The following is a 20,824-nucleotide window of genomic DNA, read 5'->3' on the forward strand; positions in this document are numbered from 1 at the left end:
TTTTCTAAGATTAGCAGACATTTGGCCCTGTCCAAAATGTCCATAAGACATTGGTCCATGCCCAAAACTCCTTGATATTGGTCCTATCCAAAACCATTTGGCATAGACCAAATATGCTCATGGGCCTTTTGGACAGGACCAAATGTCAAGGACCTTTTGGCTTGGACCAAATGTCTTGTGGATGCTTTGGACAGGACCAAATGCTCTGCAAGGTTTTCTACATATAAAATTATGTCCACTGTAAGCAGAGATAATTTTAATTCTTCCTTTCCTATTGGGATGCCTTATATTTCTTTTTGTTGCATAGTTGCTCTAGTTAGAACTTCCAGTACCACGTCGAATAGAAGTGGCAAATGTAAACATCTTTATTTTGTTTCTGATCTTAGAGGAAAAACTTGTAGTTTTTTTTACCAATGAGTATGATTTCAGCTGTTAGCTTTTCATATATGGCCTTTATAGTGCTAAGATAAATTCCTTCTATACTTAATCTGGTGCGAGTTTTTATCATGAAAGAGTGCTAAGTTTTGCCAAATTCTTTCTCTGAATCTATTCAGATGATCTTATAATTTTTATCCATTCTATTAATGTGGTGCATCAATTGACTATTTTGCATTTGTTGAATCAGCTTTGCCTACCAGGAATAAATCTCACTTGGTTAAGATATATGATGCCTTTAATATATTTTGAATTCAGTTTGATAATATTTTGATGAGAATTTTTGCATTCAATTTCATCAAGGACATTATCTTGTAGCTTTATTTTCTTTTAATGTCTTTTTATGGCTTTGGTATCTGAGTGATGCTGGCCTCATGTAATGTGTTTAGAAGTGTCCCCCTTCTATTTATTGAAAGAATTTAAGAAGGATTTGTATTAATTCTTCTTTAAAAGATTGCTACAATTCTGCAGTGAAGATATCCGGTCATTAGCTTTTCTTTTTCTTTTTTTTTCCTGAGGAAGATTCACTCTGAGCTAATATCTACTGTAAATCTTTCTCTTTTTGTATGTGAGCTGCTGCCACAGCATGGCCGCTGACAGACAAGTGGTGTAGGTCTTTGCCCAGGAATCAAACCTCAGCTGCCAAAGCAGAGTGCACCAAACATAACCTCTAGGCCCCCAGGGCTGGCCTGTTATTAGCTTTTCTTTGTTGAGAGGTTTTTGATTACTGATTCAATCTCCTTATTTGTTATTCATCTGTTCAGTCTATATTTTTATTTCTTTTTGATTTAGTCTCAGTTGTTTGAATTTTTCTATGCGTTTATCATTTCTTCCAGGTTGTCCAAATTGTTGGCATATAGTTGTTCATAATAGTTCCATATTATCATTTTATATTTCTTTTTTTTTTTAATTTTTTGTTTATTGCAGTAACATTGGTTTATAACATTGTAAAAATTTCAGGTGTACATCATTGTACTTCTATTTCTGCATGGACTACATCATGTTCACCACCAAAATACTAATTACAACCCATCACCACACACATGTACCCAATTATCCCTTTCACCCTCCTCCCTCCCCTTCCCCTCTGGTAACCACCAATCCAATCTCTGTCCCTATGTGTTTGTTTATTGTTGTTATTATCTACTACTTAATGAAGGAAATCATACGGTATTTGACCTTCTCCCTCTGACTTATTTCACTTTGCATCATGCCCTCAATGTCCATCCATGTTGTCACAAATGGCTGGATTTCATCGTTTCTTATGGCTGAGTAGTATTCCATTGTGTATATATACCACAGCTTTTTTATCCATTCGTCCCTTGATGGGCACTTAGGTTGCTCCCAAGTCTTGGCTATCGTGAATAAGGCTGCAATGAACACAGGGGTGCATGTACCTTTGCAAATTGGTGTTTTCAAGTTCTTTGGATAAATACCCAACAGTGGAATAGCTGGATCATGTGGTAGTTCTATCGTTGATTTTTTGAGGAATCTCCATACTGTTTTCCATAGTGGCTGCACCAGTTTGCACTCCCACCAGCAGTGTATGAGAGTTCCCTTCTCTCCACATCCTCTCCAACACATGTTGTTTCCTGTCTTGTTAATTATAGCCATTCTGACGGGCGTGAGGTGATATCTCATTGTAGTTTTGATTTGCATTTCCCTGATAGTTAGTGATTTTAAACATCTTTTCATGTGTCTGTTGGCCATCTGTATATCTTCTTTGGAGAAATGTTTGTTCAGGTCTTTTGCCCATTTTTTAATTGGGTTGGTAGTTTTTTTGTTGTTGAGATGCATGAGTTCTTTATATATTTTGGAGATTAAGCCCTTATCAGATGTATGGTTTGCAAATATCTTCTCCCAATTGTTAGGTTGTCTTTTCGTTTTGTTGATGGTTTCCTTTGCTGTGCAGAAGCGTTTTAGTTTGATGTAGTCCCATTTGTTTATTTTTTCTATTGTTTCTCTTGCCCGGTCAGATGTGGTGTTTGAAAAGATGTTGCTAAGACTGATGTCGAAGAGCGTACTGCCTATGTTTTCTTCTAGAAGTTTCACAGTTTCAGGTCTTACATTCAAGTCATTAATCCATTTGGAGTTAATTTTTGTGTATGGTGTAAGGTAAGAGTCTACTTTCATTTTTTTGCATATGGCTATCCAGTTTTCCCAACACCATTTGTTGAAGAGACTGTCTTTTCCCCATTGTATGTTCTTGGCTCCTTTGTCAAAGATTAGCTGTCCATAGATGTGTGGGTTTATTTCTGGGCTTTCGATTCTATTCCATTGATCTGTGTGTCTGTTTTTGTGCCAGTACCATGCTGTTTTGGTTACTATAGCTTTGTAGTATATTTTGAAATCAGGAAGTGTGATACCTCCAGCTTTGTTCTTTTTTCTCAGGATTCCTTTAGCTATTCGGGGTCTTTTGTTGTTCCATATAAATTTTAGGATTCTTTGTTCTATTTCTGTGAAAAATGTTGTTGGAACTTTGATAGGGATTGCATTGAATCTATAGATGGCTTTAGGAAGTATGGACATCTTAACTATGTTAATTCTTCCAATCCAAGAGCACGGAATATCTTTCCATTTCTTTGTGTCTTCTTCAATTTCTTTCAGAAATGTTTTATAGTTTTCGGTGTACAGATCTTTCACCTCTTTGGTTAAGTTTATTCCTAGGTATTTCATTCTTTTTGTTGCAATTGTAAATGGGATGGTATTCTTAATTTCTCTTTCTGCTACTTCGTTGTTAGTGTACAGAAATGCAACTGATTTTTGTATGTTGATTTTGTATCCTGCAACTTTACCATATTCGTTTATTACTTCTAAAAGTTTTCTGGTGGATTCTTTAGGGTTTTCTATATATAAAATCATGTCATCTGCAAATAGTGACAGTTTCACTTCTTCCTTTCCAATTTGGATCCCTTTTATTTCTTTCTCTTGCCTGATTGCTCTGGCTAGGACTTCCAATACTATGTTAAATAGGAGTGGTGACAGTGGGCATCCTTGTCTGGTTCCTGTTCTTAGAGGGATAGCTTTCAGTTTTTCACCTTTGAGGATGATATTAGCTGTGGGTTTCTCATATATGGTCTTTATTATGTTGAGATACTTTCCTTCTATACCCATTTTATTCAGAGTTTTTATCATAAATGGATGCTGGATCTTGTCAAATGCTTTCTCTGCATCTATTGAGATGATCATGTGATTTTTGTTCTTCATTTTATTAATGTGGTGTATTACGTTGATTGATTTCCGAATGTTAAACCATCCCTGCATACCTGGAATAAATCCCACTTGATCATGGTGTATAATCTTTTTAACGTATTGTTGTATGCGATTTGCTAGTATTTTGTTGAGGATTTTCGCATCGATGTTCATCAGTGATATTGGCCTGTAATTTTCTTTTTTTGTGTTGTCCTTGTCTGGTTTTGGTATCAGGGTAATGTCAGCTTTGTAGAATGAGTTAGGAGCTTCCCCCTCCTCAATTTTTGGAAGAGTTTGAGAAGGATAGGTATTAAGTCTTCTTTGACTGTTTGGTAGAATTCACCAGGAAGCCGTCTGGTCCTGGACTTTTATTTTTGGGGAGGTTTTTGATTACTGTTTCGATCTCCTTACTGGTGATTGGTCTATTCAAATTCTCTACTTCTTCTTGATCCAGTTTTGGAAGGTTGTATGATTCTAAGAATTTATCCATTTCTTCCAGATTGTCGAATTGGTTGGCATATAGTTTTTCATAGTATTCTCTTATAATCTTTTGTATTTCTGAGGTGTCTGTTGTAACCTCTCCTCTTTCATTTCTGATTTTACTTATTTGTGCCTTCTCTCTTTTTTTCTTGGTGAGTCTAGCTAAAGGTTTGTCTATTTTGTTGATCTTTTCAAAGAACCAGCTCTTGATTTTATTAATTTTTTCTATTGTTTTTTTGGTCTCTATTTGATTTATTTCTGCTCTGATTTTTATTATTTCCCTTCTTCTACTGATTTTGGGCTTTGTTTGTTCTTCTTTTTCCAGTTCCTTTAGGTGCATTGTTAGATTGTTTATTTGAGATTTTTCTTGTTTGTTGAGATAGGCCTGTATTGCTATAAACTTCCCTCTTAGAACCGCTTTTGCTGTTTCCCATAAATTCTGGCATGTCATATTTTCATTTTCATTTGTCTCCAGGTATTTTTTGATTTCTTCTTTGATTTCTTCATTAACCCAGTCGTTGTTCAGTAGCATTTTGTTTAATCTCCATGTATTTGTGGCTTTTCTGATTTTCTTCCTATAGTTGATTTCTAGTTTCATACCTTTGTGGTCAGAAAAGATGCTTGGTATTATTTCAATCTTCTTAAATTTATGGAGACTTGTTTTGTGCCCTAATATGTGATCAATCCTGGAGAACGTTCCATGTGCATTTGAAAAGAACGTGTATTCTTCGGTTTTTGGATGGAATGCTCTGTATATATCTACTAGGTCCATATGTTCTAGTGTGTCGTTTAAGGCCAATGTTTCCTTATTGATCTTCTGTTTGGATGATCTATCCGTTGGTGTAAGTGGAGTGTTAAAGTCCCCTACTATTATTGTGTTACTGTCTATTTCTGTTTTTATGTCTGTTAATAATTGCTTTATATATTTAGGTTCACCTACATTGGGTGCGTAGATATTTACAAGTGTTATATCCTCTTGTTGGATTGTTCCCTTGATCATTATGTAATGCCCTTCTTTGTCTCGTTTTACAGTTTTTGTTTTAAACTCTATTTTGTCTGATATGAGTACTGCTACCCCAGCCTTCTTTTCATTGCCATTTGCGTGGAGTATCTTTTTCCATCCCTTCACTTTCAGTTTGTGAGTGTCTTTAGGTCTGAAGTGTGTCTCTTGTATGCAGCATATATATGGGTCTTGTTTTTTTATCCAGTCAGCCACCCTATGCCTTTTAATTGGAGCATTTAGTCCATTGACGTTTAAAGTAGCTATTGATAAGTATGTACTTACTACCATTTTTTAACTTTTTTTTTTTTCCCCTCAGTGTTTTAGTAGTCCTTCTCTGTTCCTTCCTTCTTCTATACAGAATTGATGGTCACTTTAGTTTGACCTCTGTCTGAAAGCTGTATTCTTTAACTACCCTCCTCCCTCCTTTTATGTTTTTGATATCATATCCAACCTCTTTTTGTGCATTTGTATCCATTACGTTCTAATCGTGGAAATAGATAATTTTTCCTATTTGTGGTCTTCTCTTTTCCCCTTAAATCAGTCCCTTTAACATTTCTTGTAACACTGGTTTCTTGGTGACAAACTCCTTTAATTTTTGCTTATCTGGGAAAATTTTGATCTCTCCTTCCATTTTGAAGGATAACCTTGCTGGGTAAAGTATTCTTGGCTGTAAGTTTTTTCCTTTTAGCACTTTAAATATATCATGCCATTCTCTTCTAGCCTGTAAGGTTTCTGCTGAGAAGTCAGCTGATAGCCTTATGGGGTTTCCTTTGTATGTAACTTGACATTCTCTTGTGGCTTTTAGGATTCTCTCTTTATCTTTAATTCTGGACATTTTGATTATGATGTGTCTTGGTGTGGGCCTCTTTGGGTTTATCTTGTTTGGGGCTCTCTATGCCTCCTGTATGTGGATGTCTGTTTCCTTCCTTAGGTTAGGGAAGTTTTCATCTATTATTTCTTGAAATAGATTCTCTGCCCCCTTGTCTCGCTCTTCTCCTTCCGGGACACCTATAACACGGATGTTAGTGCGCTTGATGTTGTCCCAGAGGTCCCTTAGACTGTCCTCACTCTTTTTAATTCTTTTCTCTTTTACCTGTTCACCTTGGGTAATTTCTTCTAGTCTTTCTTCCAGCTCACAGATCCGTTCTTCTGTATCCTCTACTCTGCTTTTGAGTCCCTCTAATGAGTTTTTCATTTCCAGTATTGTATTCTTCATTTCTGATTGGTTCTTTTTTATATCTTCCATTTCTTTGTTGACATTCTCACTGAGTCCATCTATTCTTCTCCCCAGATCAGTGAGCATCCTTAACACTCTTAGTTTGAACTCTCTGTCGGGTAGGTTGCTCATTTCTGTTTCACTAAGTTCCTTTTCTGGGGTTTTGTCCTGTTCCCTTACTTGGAATGTATTCTTTTGCCTCTTCATTTTGCCTCTTTCCCTGTGCTTGTGTCTACGTATTAGGTAGGTCAGCTACGTCTCCTGCTCTTGGATAGGTGACCTTATGTAAGTGATGGCTTAGGAGGCTTCCAGTGTGCTTCCCTCAGTTCTCAATGTTCCAGGGGTGACCCCTATGTGGGCTACGTGTATCCTTCTGCTGTGGCCTGTTTGCTCTCCCTGTAGGCGCCCAGGGAGGCGGAGTTATGCTCCTGGCCAGCTGTTGTAATGCTCAGCTGCTTGTAGTTGTTGTGGGCCCTTCAGTCTCTTTATCAGCTGTGGTGAGCCCCAGCACAGTTGGCTGCAAGTTCTAATACCACATTTGTGTTGCAGTATTTCTTTTAAGTTAGTAGGCCCCCACCGTGGCAGGTTGTTAGGCTCAGGGCCTTACAATTGCTGTAAGCCTCTAGCCTATTAGGTCTCTTGTCAGCTCTCTGAGGATTGCAGCTGGGTGGGGCTGACCTCAGGCACAGGAGCACCCAATTGTTTCAGGTTTTGGAAGGTGGAGCAAACCTCCTATGTGGGTCTTTGAGAAGTACAAGTCTTCTGCGGCTGAGAAGCCCTGCCGCCCACAGGTCCACACACACAGTCAACACAGTCCTGCCCCGTGTGAGCGCCCCGACCTCCCCAAGTGGACCCAGTCTCTCCACGGCGGGAGCCCCACACACTCTGCCACCGCCCCACACTCTCCACCCGCTCCTTGTGCACACCCTGCCCCGCTCAAGTCAGCTCAGTTGCCAGGCTGCAGAGAATCCAGTCACCAATCTATGCAGGCCCACACGTTGCCTGAGGGCTTGTTGTTGGGTGGGGCCAGTGTCTAGGTTGGGCTGCCTCCCCTGGCTGAGCTGGATTAAATCGGTGCTCTAGCGGGTGGAGCAGACCCTGGGCTAGCAGGTCTCAGGGAGAACTCCAATGGCGTCTGTGTCAGCACGCTCACACCAGGCCACAACAATGGCCGCCGCCAATGTCCCAGTCCCTGGAGAGGTCCCACCCCTCACCGAGATGCACCCAGGGCCTATCAGGTGAGTCTCTTGTCACCGAAGCACTGTGCACCTTTCTTTCTGGTGATTTTAGTATGCTTTCTGGAACGGGTGAGTTTGTGCGCGGGCCCTTTAAGAGCCAGTTTTAGTTTCTTTGTGAACCGGGTTTTCTGGGGGTGCTCCCCAATGCTTTAGTAGCAGGCAAAGTCAGATATTATGCTGCTGGTCTCAATTGTGCTGGGTCCACAAAATGCCCACAGCGGGGGCGCTCCCCGGCTCAGGGCCCCGCGCCTCCAGGGAGGCTGCGTACCTGTGAACTGCTCCCGGCAGCCGTGAAGCTGGCGGCTTGTGAAGGTGGCATTTTTCCTCTCCAGAAGGGAGTCTCTGCCTCTTCTACCCCAGTTAGGATTGTCCGTTGTTGCAGGAGTTCCTCTTATCCAGTTTTCAGTTCTATCTCAGGGGTAATTTTTCCACGAGTAGTTGTAAATTGGCTGTGTCCACGGGAGGAGGTGAGTTCAGTCTGCCTACGCCGCCATCTTGACTCCGCCTCATTTTATATTTCTAAAGCATCTGTTGTAATGTCTCCTCTTTCTTGGCTGATTATATTTATTGGAGTCCTCTCATTTATTTCTTTTTTAATCTAGCTAAGGGGTTATTCATTTGGCTTATCTTTTCAAAAAGCCTACTCAGTTTCATTGATTTTTTATTATTTTTCTCTTGTCTATTTCATTTATTTCTGCTCTAATCTTCATTATTTGCTTCTGTCTTTGAATTTGGGCTTAGATTGTCTATTTTCTCTAATTCCTTGAGATGTAAAGTTATATTTTTTATATGAAATCTTTTTTAGTGTAGTCTTTTATCAATGTAAACTTCCCTCTTATTACTACTTTTGCTATATCCCACAAGTTTGGGTATGCTGTGTCTTCATTTTTGCTTGCTTAACATATTTCCTAATTTACCTTTTAGCTTCTTCTTTGTACCAATGGTTTTTCAGGAAAGTGTTGTTTAATTTCCATGCATTTTTGAGTTTTTCTTTTTGTTATCAATTTCTAGTTTTATTCCACTGAGATTAGAAAAAATACAAAAATTATTTCAATCTTCTTAAATTTGTTATGACTTGTTTTGTGACCTAGCCTGTGATCTATCCTGGATAATGTTTTGTGTGTGCTTGAGAAGAATGTGTATTCTGCTACTGTTGTGTGGAATTTTCTGTATACGTATATGTATTTGGTCTTCAGTATTGTTCAAGCCTGCTCTTTCTTTATTGGTTTTCTTTCTGGATGATCTATCCATTGTTAAAATTGGAGTATTGAAGGCTCCTACTATTACTGTGTCACTATATCTCTTTTCAGATCTGTCAATGTTTGCTTTATATATTTAGGTCCTCTGATGTTAGTTGCCTATAAATTTTTAATTGCTATATCTTTCTTTGGGATTGACCCTTTTATTATTTTGTAATGATCTTCTTTGTCTCTTGTGTCAGTTTTTGACTTATAGGCTATATTGTCTGATATAATTTTAGCCACGCCTACTCTCTTGGTTACAAGTTGCATGGTATAGTTTTTATCACTTCACTTGAGCCTATGGGTGTCCTTAAATCTAAAATGAGTCTCTTATAATTAGCATATAACTGCCGCTTGGTTTTTTTTGTTCATTCATCCATTCTATGTCTTTAATTAGTTAGTTTAAACCCTTTACATTTAAAGTAAGTAGTGATAGGTATGGACTTACTTTTGCCGTTTTGTTCATTGTTTTCTCTTTTGTGTTTTGTGGTTTTGTTTCTCTCTTCCTCTCTTACTGTCTTCCTTTGTCATTGACTTTTTTTGTAGCAATATATTTGTTTCTTCTCTTCTTACTTTTTTTGTATCTACTGTAGATTTTTTCCTCTGTGATACCACGTGACTTGGATAAAACTTCTTGTAATCAAAACAATCTATTTTAAGCTAATAATAACTTCAATCACATACAAACGCTCTACTTTTTTACTCCCACACACACGTTTTATGTTTGACGTCCAAATTTGCTGCTCTTTATATTGTGTGTCCTTATCAAATTTTTGTGTTTATAGTTACTCTTATTATTTTGTCTTTTGACTTTTGTACTATAGTTAAAAGTGACTATGTACCACCTTTACTGTTTTACATTCTTCTGTATTTGTCTACGTATTTACCTTTACCAGTGAGATTTGCACTCTCATATGTTTTTCTGTTGCTGATTTGAGTCCTTTTGTTTCAACTTAAAGAACTCTTTTAAGCACTTTTCATGAGGCAGGTCTAGTGGTGACAACTTCCCTCAGTTTTTGCTTGTTTGGGAATGTCTTTCTCTCTCTTTTATTTGCAAAGGAAAATTTTGCTGGGTATAATATTCTTGGCTGGCATACATATTTTTTCTTTCTGTATTTTTTTTCTTTTAACACTTTGAATATATCATCTCACTCTTTCCTGGCCTGCAGGTTTCCACTGAGAAACCCTCTCATGGTCTTATGTGGATTCTCATTTATGTGTTGATTCACTTTTCTATTGCTGCTTTTAAAATTCTCTCTTTGTCTTTAACCTTTGGCAATTTAATTATAATGTATCTCTGTGTAGAACTGTTTAGGTTCTATTTATTTGGGATTGGCTTCATGAATCTAGATATCTATTTCCCACTTCATATTTTGGAAGTTTTCATCAATTATTTATTTAAATGAGCTTTCTGTCTCTTTTTCTCTTTCTTCTCCTTCTGAACTCCCATAGTACATATATTGATTTTTGTGTTGGTATCTTACAAGTCCTGTTGTCTCTCTACAATTTAATTTTTTTTTTCTTTTTGTTTCTCTGATGAGATAATTTCAATTGATCTGCCTTTGAGTTCACTAATTCTTTATTCTTATTGATATAGTCTGCTGATGGAGCTCTCTACTGAACTTTAAAGTTCAGTCATTGTACTCTTCAGCTCCAGAATGTCTATTTGGTTCTTTTTTATCATTTTTATTTTCTTGTTCAACTTTTCCTTCTGTTCATTTACTGTTTTCCTGATTTCATTGAGTTCTTTATGTGTGTTTTCTTCTAAATCACTGAGCTTCTTTAAGATAACTATTTTGAATTCTTTTTCAGACAGTTTGTAGATCTCTATTCCTTTACAGTCAGTTACTGTAACTTTATTTTGTTTCTTTGTTGGGGTCATGTTCCCCTGAATCTCTGTGATCCTTGTAGCATTGTGTTGAAGTCTGCACATGTGAAAAATAATTCCCTCTTCCAGTCTTTAAAGACTGGCTATGACTCTTCACTGGTAAAGCCATTCACCAGTCAGTTTGGCCATAGATTCTAGGTAGGCTGGCTCATATGGATCATGGATAAGCTGGCTGATGTAGTTTGTAGGTGGGTGCATCAGTGCTCAGATCCACCTGCTGTTCTGAAACCAGGTTCTGTGGAGCTAGATTCTGTGACTGATCTGGTGCTAGTGTCTACAGGTGGTGGACATGTTGCCAGCTTCTTCAGGAGGGTGGGCCTGGTGTTGGGGTCTATGGGTGGGCTTAAACTCGCTTTGCATCATGGAAGTATTCACTAGCCAAAGGCATCACTCTCAACTTTTTGCTAGTCCAGGATCATGGAGAGCTGATGAAGGTAAAGTAAAACTGTTTTGTTTTATCCTTTTTGTTGGGTCTTTTCTAAATTCTTTGCTTCACCAATGTGCTGTAACCTCTCATGTGGATTCTGAAGCTCTCATAAATGTATTTTCATCTATGGAGTGTTGTTAAATCACTGTTTCTCTAGGGGGACAAGAGATGGACCCTCCTATTATGTCTTCTTCTTAATGTCATTCCACCCTTCATTATTAAACGTTGGTTTTGATGGATATAGAATTCTTAAATATATATATGTCACATTTTCTTTACCCATACGTCCATTGGTGGACATTTAGGTTGTTTCCATGTCTTGGCTGTTGTAAATACTGCTACAATGAACATGGGCATGTAGATATGTTTTCAGGTTAGTGTTTTGCTTTCCTTTGGTAAATAACAAGAAGTGAAATTATTGGATTACATCGTAGCCATTATTTATTGAAGAATTTTTCTACTCCTTTCTGTCTTATCTCCTTCTGACACTCCCATTATTTGTATGTTAGTGTGCCTAATGGCATCCCATAGTTCTCTGAGTCTGTTCGTTTTTCTTCACTATTTTCTTCCTGTTGTTCTTTGGATTGCATGACTTCTATCAGTGTATCTTCAAGTCTGCTGATTCTTCTTGCCAGTTTAAATATATGGTTGAATCTCTCTACTGAATTTTTCATTTCACTTACTTTACTTTTCAAATACAAATTTATTTTTAGTTTACTTTCATAATTTTTATCTTTTACTTGGTATTTTCTATTTGATAAGAGATTTTTATATACATTACTTCTTTATGCATGATTTTTTTTCATGCTTTGAACATAAGTTTGTAATGGTTACTTTGAAGTCTTTGTTATAGCTGACATCTAGTCACTCTCACAGGTAGTTTCTGTTCCTTGCTTTTTTTCCCCATGTATGGGTCAGACTTTCTTGTTTTTTTGCATATATTATTTTCATTGGGTAGTGAACATTTCAGGTAATGTATTATAGAATATTTAGGTACTGTCTCCCTCCACCACAGGCTTGTTATGTTGTTTGCTTGTTTATTTGTTTATTAACTGACAGGATTATTTTAATAGACTGTATCCTCCCTCCACCATTTTAATTCTTTGATACTGGTTCTCAGAGGGTGCCATTTTGGGCTCATGCACAATCACCCTGGGACGACAGTAGCTTTAGTAGGACTATCTTTGTCTCTTTCCCTGACCACACCTAGCTGTTAAAGTCCACTAGTTCTCATCTGATTTCTCTACTGTTTTCAATAATGCTCTATAGCATAACCTCTTCCAAAGATGGATCCAATTAAATTCATGCTCATTTGCAAGGGTAGTTTTTGAGGTCATCATTTGAGGTTTATTCTGACCCTAGGAGGGCCTGTTTTATCTGTCTCATTGTCTGTTCTCTCTAGTGAACTTGACAGCCTATGGTTTAACTTATGTACCTAATTAACCTACTAATCTCTTCTGAATTTCTTTCTACCATTGATTTCTTTTAAGTAAAATTAACATAACATTAAATTAACCATTTAAAATGTATAATTCAATGACATTTAGTACATTCACAATGTTGTGTATCCACAAACTCCATCTCCAAAATTTTTTACCCAAAAAGGATAATAATTAAGCAGTCGTTCACCCATCTTCCTTCATCCCAGACTCTAGAATCCATTAATAGTTTTTCTGTCTCTATGGATTTACCCATTCTTGATATTTTATATGAAAGGTACCATATAATATGTGAGATTTTGTGTCTGGCTTCTTTCACTTAATATGATATTTTTGAGTTCAGCTCTGTTGTAGCATGAATTGATACTTTATTTCATTTTATGGCTGAATTTTATTCCATTGTATAGATGTGCCACATTTTTTTAACCATTTATCCATTGATGTACATTTGGATTGTTTGCACCATTTTGTTATTGTAAATAATACTGCTCTGAAGATTCATGTACAAGTATCTGCCTGTTTTCAGATTTGTTTTCAAGGTCAGGAGTTAGGGTTTATTTGTCTTTGTGTCTTCACAAAAAGGAGGCACTGGTAAAGAAATGCTCACAAAATACTGATTTTCTCAATTGGAATCCAAACCTAGTTGTTTCTATAGTATATAGTATGATTGGATACATTGAGGACAATTTCTTTGTTTGATAGCAGTAGTAACTTTGTGTGGTGACAGATGGTAACTAGACTTATCACAGCGATCATTTTATAATGTATATAAATATCAAATCACTATGACGTGCACCTGAAACTACTATGATATTATATGTCAATTGTACTTCAAAAAATTTATTAAAAAAAAAAGATTTTCCTAGTATATATCTAGAAGTGGAATAACTGGGTCATATGGTAATTCTATTTAACATTTTGAGGGACTAGAAAATGCTTTTCCACAGCACTGCACAATTTTCATTCCCATGAGCAATCTACAAGGATTCTCCACGTCCTTGCCAAAACATGCTATTTTCCTTTTTTTTTTATTATCGCCATTCTAGTAGGTATGAAGTAGTATGTGATAATCCTATAGTCAACATTTTAAATAATCCCTGCATTGTTTCACTTTTGTCTCTTTGTGTTTCATAGTAATTAACTTGTATTTTATACCTTCAAATTCATTGGATTTTTTCCACAAGTATGCTCAGTATTTTTCCGTAGCATTGGGTTTTATTTTTAGCATTTTTATGTCATACTATAATTATATATATCATTCCTTTCCTAAATTGTTCCATCTCTTCATGCATGTTGTTCATCTTCACTATGTGATCATTTAATAACTGTAATTTCCTCTGTAATTATTCCAACAAATGTCTCACTCCTTAGTGTATTTGTGTTGATCGGTTATATCTTGACAATATCTTTCTTTGCTTGTTATTTCTTATGTCCCATGATTTTTTATTGAATATTGGATTTGTTGTATAGAAGAGAAATAGATCCATATGTAAATAGTATTTGTGCCCAGAAATGGATCTACCTTTTCTTATGTTAGGCCTTTTCTTATGTTAGGGGTGGGGGATTGAGTCAATCTAGTCAGGAGACGAATTCAATTTGGGTTTTATTTTTGCTTCTCTTACCTTCAGTGTAACACAAGCTTCAAATTCCTCCAGCAGTGGTGTGCTGTTAACCTGTACTTAGTGTGGGCACGTCAAACTTGAAGCGTTTTCCCTGCGTTCTCACTGTACCTTCACCTTCCAGCAGTCCTTCCAGCACATATTCCTGTGCTACAGCACTATCACTCCTGACAATGTTTCCAAATAGCCCCAGTAGTGGACTGTCACTTTTGTTATTCAGTGTTAGCTTTATAGTGTAGGCAGAGGGCATTCTTGTTTCTCCTTCTTTAGTCTCAATTTTAGGCATGACCTGTGTGCCTAGGACTTGGTATTGGGCTTTCTTAGTGTTCTGCTTCTAGTCACATGCCAGTCAGATTCTGCCTCGTTTCTGTGTTGGGTCTTGGTCAGGAGAAAATTTCCTGAATCTGCACCAGTGGTATCAGGTATCTGCTTTTTATTGGTACAGGATCCTAGGTGAAAGAGGATTTTTCTGCACTTCCCCCAAGCGCAGAAATTTTTTATTCTCCCCCTCGATAAGAAACATTTTTAACCTTGGTCCTGAGAGCAGAATAATTTCTAGTTCTTTCCCTAGAGACAGATAGCTTTTACTTTTAACTCTTCTAAATAAACAGTGGAACTTTGTCTGGTCACTAGAGCCAAGAGGATTTCTTGTTTCTCCCCCATAAGCTTAAGCTTTTGGCGTTAGATAAGAAAAATATCCAGACAAGTGTACAGAGTTTTCTAGCAGTGTGCAACTGAGGGTAAATTTTTTTGGTCTCCTGTCCTGCCCCAATTTTTCTCCTGAGAAATTGATTGGTACCTGTAGAAAAAGGATTGAGTATAAATTTCCACTGTGTCTAATGCTCCACGTTTTTATAAACTAATATGTAACCCAACTCATCCTTTAAGAATTTATTACAATTTTAGCTAATTTCTTTTTATCTGCTATTTTGGTAGCCACTCCTTCCCATGCACAGCCAAAAATGTATGTATCCTGTCTCTCCTCAGAGGGCCCTGTCACTCTCAAATTCTACTTAACTGGTTGCCTTGAGACCTCACCTCTCTGATGGACTCAATGAAAGTCATGATTTTGTAAGTTATATGTTTTATCTTGTCACTAAAGTACATTCTCTTTGATACATGCATCCTAAACAGAAGCAAAACTCCTCTGCTAAATAATATGTGAATTAATTTATAAGATTCTCTTCTGTTTAGCCCTTTCTTACTTCTCCAACAGCATTTTAGGACACTGTCACACCCCATCACCTGCCATTTTTTGCCATGCTTGTTTATCAAAGTTTAACTCCTCTCATCACAGTATCTTGAAACATCCTGGTATTACCAACATAAATGCTCTTCTCTCATCCCTTCATCTAGTTAACTCCCATATATATTTTATTTTTTTTATTTCTTGGAGAAAAGGAAACCCTATACACTGTTGGTGGGAATATAAAATGGTGCAGCCACTATGGAAAACAGTATGGAGTTTCCTCAAAATATTAAGAATAGAGGGGCCGGCCCCATGGCTTAGTGGTTGAGTGTGTGTGCTCCACTACTGGTGGCCCAGGTTCAGATCCTAGACACACACCAACATACTGCTTATCTGGCCACGCTGAGGCGGTGTCCCACATACAGCAACTAGAAGGATGTGCAACTATGACATACAACTATCTACTAGGGCTTTGGGGAAATAAAGGAGGAGGATTGGCAATAGATGTTAGCTCAGGGCCTGTCTTCCTCAGCAAAAAGAGGGAATTGGCATGGATGTTAGCTCAGGGCTGATCTTCCTCACAAAAAAAAAAAAAGAATAGAACTATGATATGGTCCAGCTACTCCACTTCTGGGTATTTATCCAAAGAACATGAAAACACGAATGCATAAAGATATTTGCACCTTTATGTTGATTGCAGCATTAGTCACAATAGTCAAGACTTGGAAACAACCATATATCTTTTAGATCTTAGTTTAACTATCATCACTTCCTCAGGGTAACATTGGCTCTAAAAGTCTGTGTTAGTTCTCTGTTATAGGACTTTATATTACTGTGAAACTCTTCCTTGTGATTATATCATAGCTGTTGAATTATATACTGTTTTATGTGGTAATTTAATTAACATCTATCTCTTTGCTTTGGCTAAAAGTTCCATAAAAGTAGAGTTCAATCTTTCTTATAATTTTACCACATGCCTAGGCTGTTAGAGTGGCTGACAAAAAGTAGGCACTGAAAAAGGTTTGTTGAATAAAAGAGTGAGTATCTATGTGACCTTCAGGATAGTGTATTTTATGTAATATGTTGTGGGAGTGAGGTGGGAGAAGATGTACTTGTCAATGGTATGATGATCAGATATATGAGATAAGACCCACTAGGAAAATCACTTCCAGGAGATAAACAGATTCCACTGATGGGCAAAGAGTGGAGTTGTGGGATTAATATGAAGGGGAGATAATATAAGATATGCAGAAAAATTCCAAATATTGTCAATAAGTGGAAAATATTGACCAAGTATTGAAATGCAGATGTTAACAGGAAACAAAGGAACAGGTAGCAAACACTAGAGTCTATGTGGTAACTCGCCAGGAAAAAAGAGAGAAGGCTCAAATCAATGAAATCAGAAAGAAAGAGGATCAATTACAACAGATACCACAGAAATAAGAAATACAAAGGATTATAAGAGAATACTATGAAAAGCTATGACCAACAAATTGGATAATCTAGAAGAAATGGGTAAATCCTTAGAATCACACAACCTTCCAAAACTGAATCAAGATGATGGGCATAGATGCAAAAATTCTCAACAAAATAGCAAATTGAATACAACAATACATTAAAAGGATCATACACCATGATCAAGTGAGATTTATTCCAGGGATGCAATGATGGTTCAATATCCACAAATCAATCAACATGTTACACCACATTAACTAAATGAAGAATAAAAGTCACAGGATCATATCAATAGATGCAGAGAAAGCATTTGACAAGATCCAACATCCATTTATGATAAAAATTCTCAGTAAAACGAGTATAGACAGAAGGTACCTCAACATAATAAAGGTCATATATGACAAACTCACAGCTAACATCATACCCAACAATGAAAAACTTAAATTTATCCTTTTAAGAACATGAAAAAGACAAAGATGTCCCCTTTTGCCATTTTTATTTAACATAATATTGGAAGTCCTAGCTAGAGCAATCAAACAATGAAAAAAATAAAAGGGATCCAAATTGGAAAGCAAGAAGCAGACTGTCACTATTTGCAGATGACATGATTCTATATAGAGAAAACCCTAAGGAATCCACAAGAAATATTATAAATGATAAACAAATACAGTAAATGCAGGTTACAAAATCAACATACAAAAATCACTTGTGTTTCTATACAATAACAACAGAATAGCAGAAAGTAATATAAAGAATAAAATCCCATTTACAATTGCAGCAAAAAGAATAAAATACCTAGGAATAAATTTAACAAAATAGGTGAAAGACTTGTGCACTGAAAACTATCAAACATTGTTGAAAGAAATCCAAGAAGACACAAAGAAATAGAAAGACATTCTGTGCTCATTGATTAGAAGAATTAACATAGTTAAAATGTCCTTCCTAAAAATCTGTCCAAGCAATCTACAGATTCAATGCAATCCATATCAAAGTCCCAACAACTTTTTTCACAGAAATAGAACAGAGAATCCTAGAATTTATTTGGAATAACAAAATACCTCAAATGGCCAAAGAAATCCTGAGAAAAAAGAACAAAGTTGGATATATGACACTCCTTGATTTCAAAATATACTACAAATCTATAGTAATCAAAACAGCATGAAAGTGGCACAAAGACAGACACACAGATCAATGGAAAAGAGCCAAGAACCCAGAAATAAACCCACACATCTGTGGATAGCTAATTTTTGACAAGGGAGCCAAGAACCTACAAAGGAGAAAGGAAAATCTCTTCAATAAATGGTGTTAGGAATAGTAGACAGCCACATGTAAAAGAATGCAAGTAGACCATTATCTTACACCATAAAAAAAAAAAAAATCAAAATGTACTAAAGACTTGAATGTAAGACATGAAACCATAAATCTCCTAGAAGAAAACATAGGTAGTGTGCTCTTGGATATCACCTGTAGCAGTATTTTTTTGAATATCACGTTTCCTTAAGCAAGGGAAACAAAAGAAAAAATATACAAATAGGATACATCAAACTAAAAATCTTCTGCACAGCAAAGGAAACCATCAACAAAACAAAAAGGCAACCTAACAATTGGGAGAATATATTTGAAAATCACATATTCAATAAGGGATTAATGTCCAAAATATATAAAGAACTCATACAACTCAACAATGCAAAAACAAATCCAATTAATAAATGGGCAGAGGATCTGAACAGACATTTTTTCAAAGAAGATATACAGATGCTCAAAAGGCACATGAAAAGATGTTCAACATCACTAATTATTAGGGAAACGCAAATCAAAACTACAATGCGATATCACCTGAAAATCATCGGAATGGCTATTACTACAAAGACAAGAAATAACAGATGTTGGGGAGGAGGCAGAGAAAAGGGAACCCTCATACACTGCTGGTGGCCATGTAAATTGGTACAACCACTATAGTAAACAGTATGGAGATTCCTCAAAAAATTAAAAATAGAGATGCCATATGAGCTAGCTATCCTACTACTGGGTATTTATCCAAAGAACATGAAAACACTAGTTTGAAAAGATATGTGCACCCCTATGTTCATTGCAGCATTGTTCACATCAGCCTTGGAAACAACCTAAGTGCCCATAAATAGATGAATGGATAAAGAAGATGTGCTATATATATATACAATGGAATACTACTCAGCAATAAAAATGAAATCTTGCCATTTGCTAATACATGGATAGAACTTGAAGATATTATGCTAATGAAAAAAGTCAGGTGGAGACTGACTTACTGATTTCACTCACATGTGGAAGATAAAACAACAACAACAAACAAACATACACAGATAATACGTTGATGGTTACCAAAGTGGAAGTGGGGAGGAGGGAGAGTGAAATGAGTAAAAGGGCACATAGTTATGGTGATGGATGTCAATTAGACTTTGGGTGGTGAACATGACGTTGTCTTCACAGAAATCGAAGTATAATGATGTAATCTGAAATTTATATAATTTATAAAGCAATGTTACCTCAATAAAAATTATATTGAACAATATAAAGTCATTTTCTAATACTTAATAAACTTTTTCTTTATTATCAGAAAAAAATGAATCTAATACAAATAGTCTAAAACTCCACTGCATTGTGCAACAATAACTATTTTATGTTAAGATTTTCCAATTTTGTTCAGCTATATAAATAGTTAAATCTAATTATACTAGTTATGTGTGTATGACTTTGTGTGTGTTTAAAGCATAAACAGGGATAATCCTCTTGTGTATATACCTTTTTAAATTTACAGTATATTGTGAAAAATTGTATATATAAAAAATAAAATTATCCTACTTAAAACTTTTTCCCCATTATAACAGATTACAAACCTATATTTCCTTGTAATGTTACTTTTATTGTTGTTGTTTGTTTTCAAATTTGTTTTAATGTAAGATAAAATAAACTTATTTTTACTTAGTTTTATTTTTTTCTTTATATTTCCATTAGTTATTGGTTTTATAACTGGAACTTTGTACCTCTTGAAACCATTTACCCATTTTGCCCACTCCCCCCCCACATCCTCTGCCCTCTGGCAAACACCATTGTGTTATCTGTATCTATGATTTTTGTTTTGTTTTGTTTGTTCCTTTGTTTTGTTTTTTAGATTTGACATATAAGTGAAATCATCATAAGGTATTCATCTTTCACTTTCTGACCGATTTTGCTTTGAATAATTCCCTTAAGGTCCATCTAGGGTGTCACAAATGACAAGATTTCATTCTTCTTTATGGCCAAGTAGTATTCCATTGTGTATATATACCCCACATCTTCTTCATCCATTCCTCCATCGATGGACACTTAGGTTGTTTTCATATCTTTGCTATTGTAAATAATGCTGCAGTCAACATAGGAGTGCATATAAAATTAGTATTTTTATTTTCTTTGGATAAATACTCAGAAGTTGAATTGCTGGATCATATGGTACTAGTATTTTTATTTTTTAAGGAGCCTCCATACTGTTTTCCAGAGTGGCTGCACCAATTTACATTCCCACCAACAATGCAAGAGGGTTCCCTTTCTCACATACTCATCAATACACTGATACCACAGGAATACAAAGGATCATAAGAGAGTACTATAAGCAATTATACATCAACAAATTGGACCACCTAGAAGAAATAGATACATTCTTAGAATCATACTATCTTTTCAGATTGAATCAGAAAGAAATAGAAAATCTGAATAGACCGATTACTAGTAAGGATATTGAATCAATAATCAAAAAACTCCCAACAAACAAAAGTCCAGGACTAGACAGCTTCACAGGTGAATTCTATCTTTCCAAGAAGATTTAATACTTATCCTTCTCAAACTCTTCCAAAAAATTGAAAAGAAGAGAATGCATCCAAACTCATTTTATGAGGCCAGCATTACCCTGATACCAAACTAGACAAGGACAAAAATAAAGAAAATTACATAACAACAATCCCAGTGAACATAGATGCAAACAACTTTAAC

At 36.1% G+C, this 20,824-nt stretch overlaps 1 long non-coding RNA gene across 1 annotated transcript in view; it reads left to right on the top strand.

Moving 5' to 3' along the window:
* The first annotated feature begins 7,357 nt into the window (after window positions 1-7,357).
* LOC147911869 (uncharacterized) overlaps window positions 7,358-20,824 on the top strand; it is a 129,371-nt gene continuing 115,904 nt past the window's right edge. Inside the window, exon 1 of the long non-coding RNA XR_015550615.1 lies at window positions 7,358-7,564. This is a non-coding gene — a long non-coding RNA (uncharacterized LOC147911869). The remainder of the gene's footprint in view (window positions 7,565-20,824) is intronic.

This window comes from Ceratotherium simum, chromosome X (genome assembly GCF_057802395.1).
Source record: "Ceratotherium simum simum isolate JZ-2026a chromosome X, ASM5780239v1, whole genome shotgun sequence".
NCBI classification, from domain to species: domain Eukaryota; kingdom Metazoa; phylum Chordata; class Mammalia; order Perissodactyla; family Rhinocerotidae; genus Ceratotherium; species Ceratotherium simum.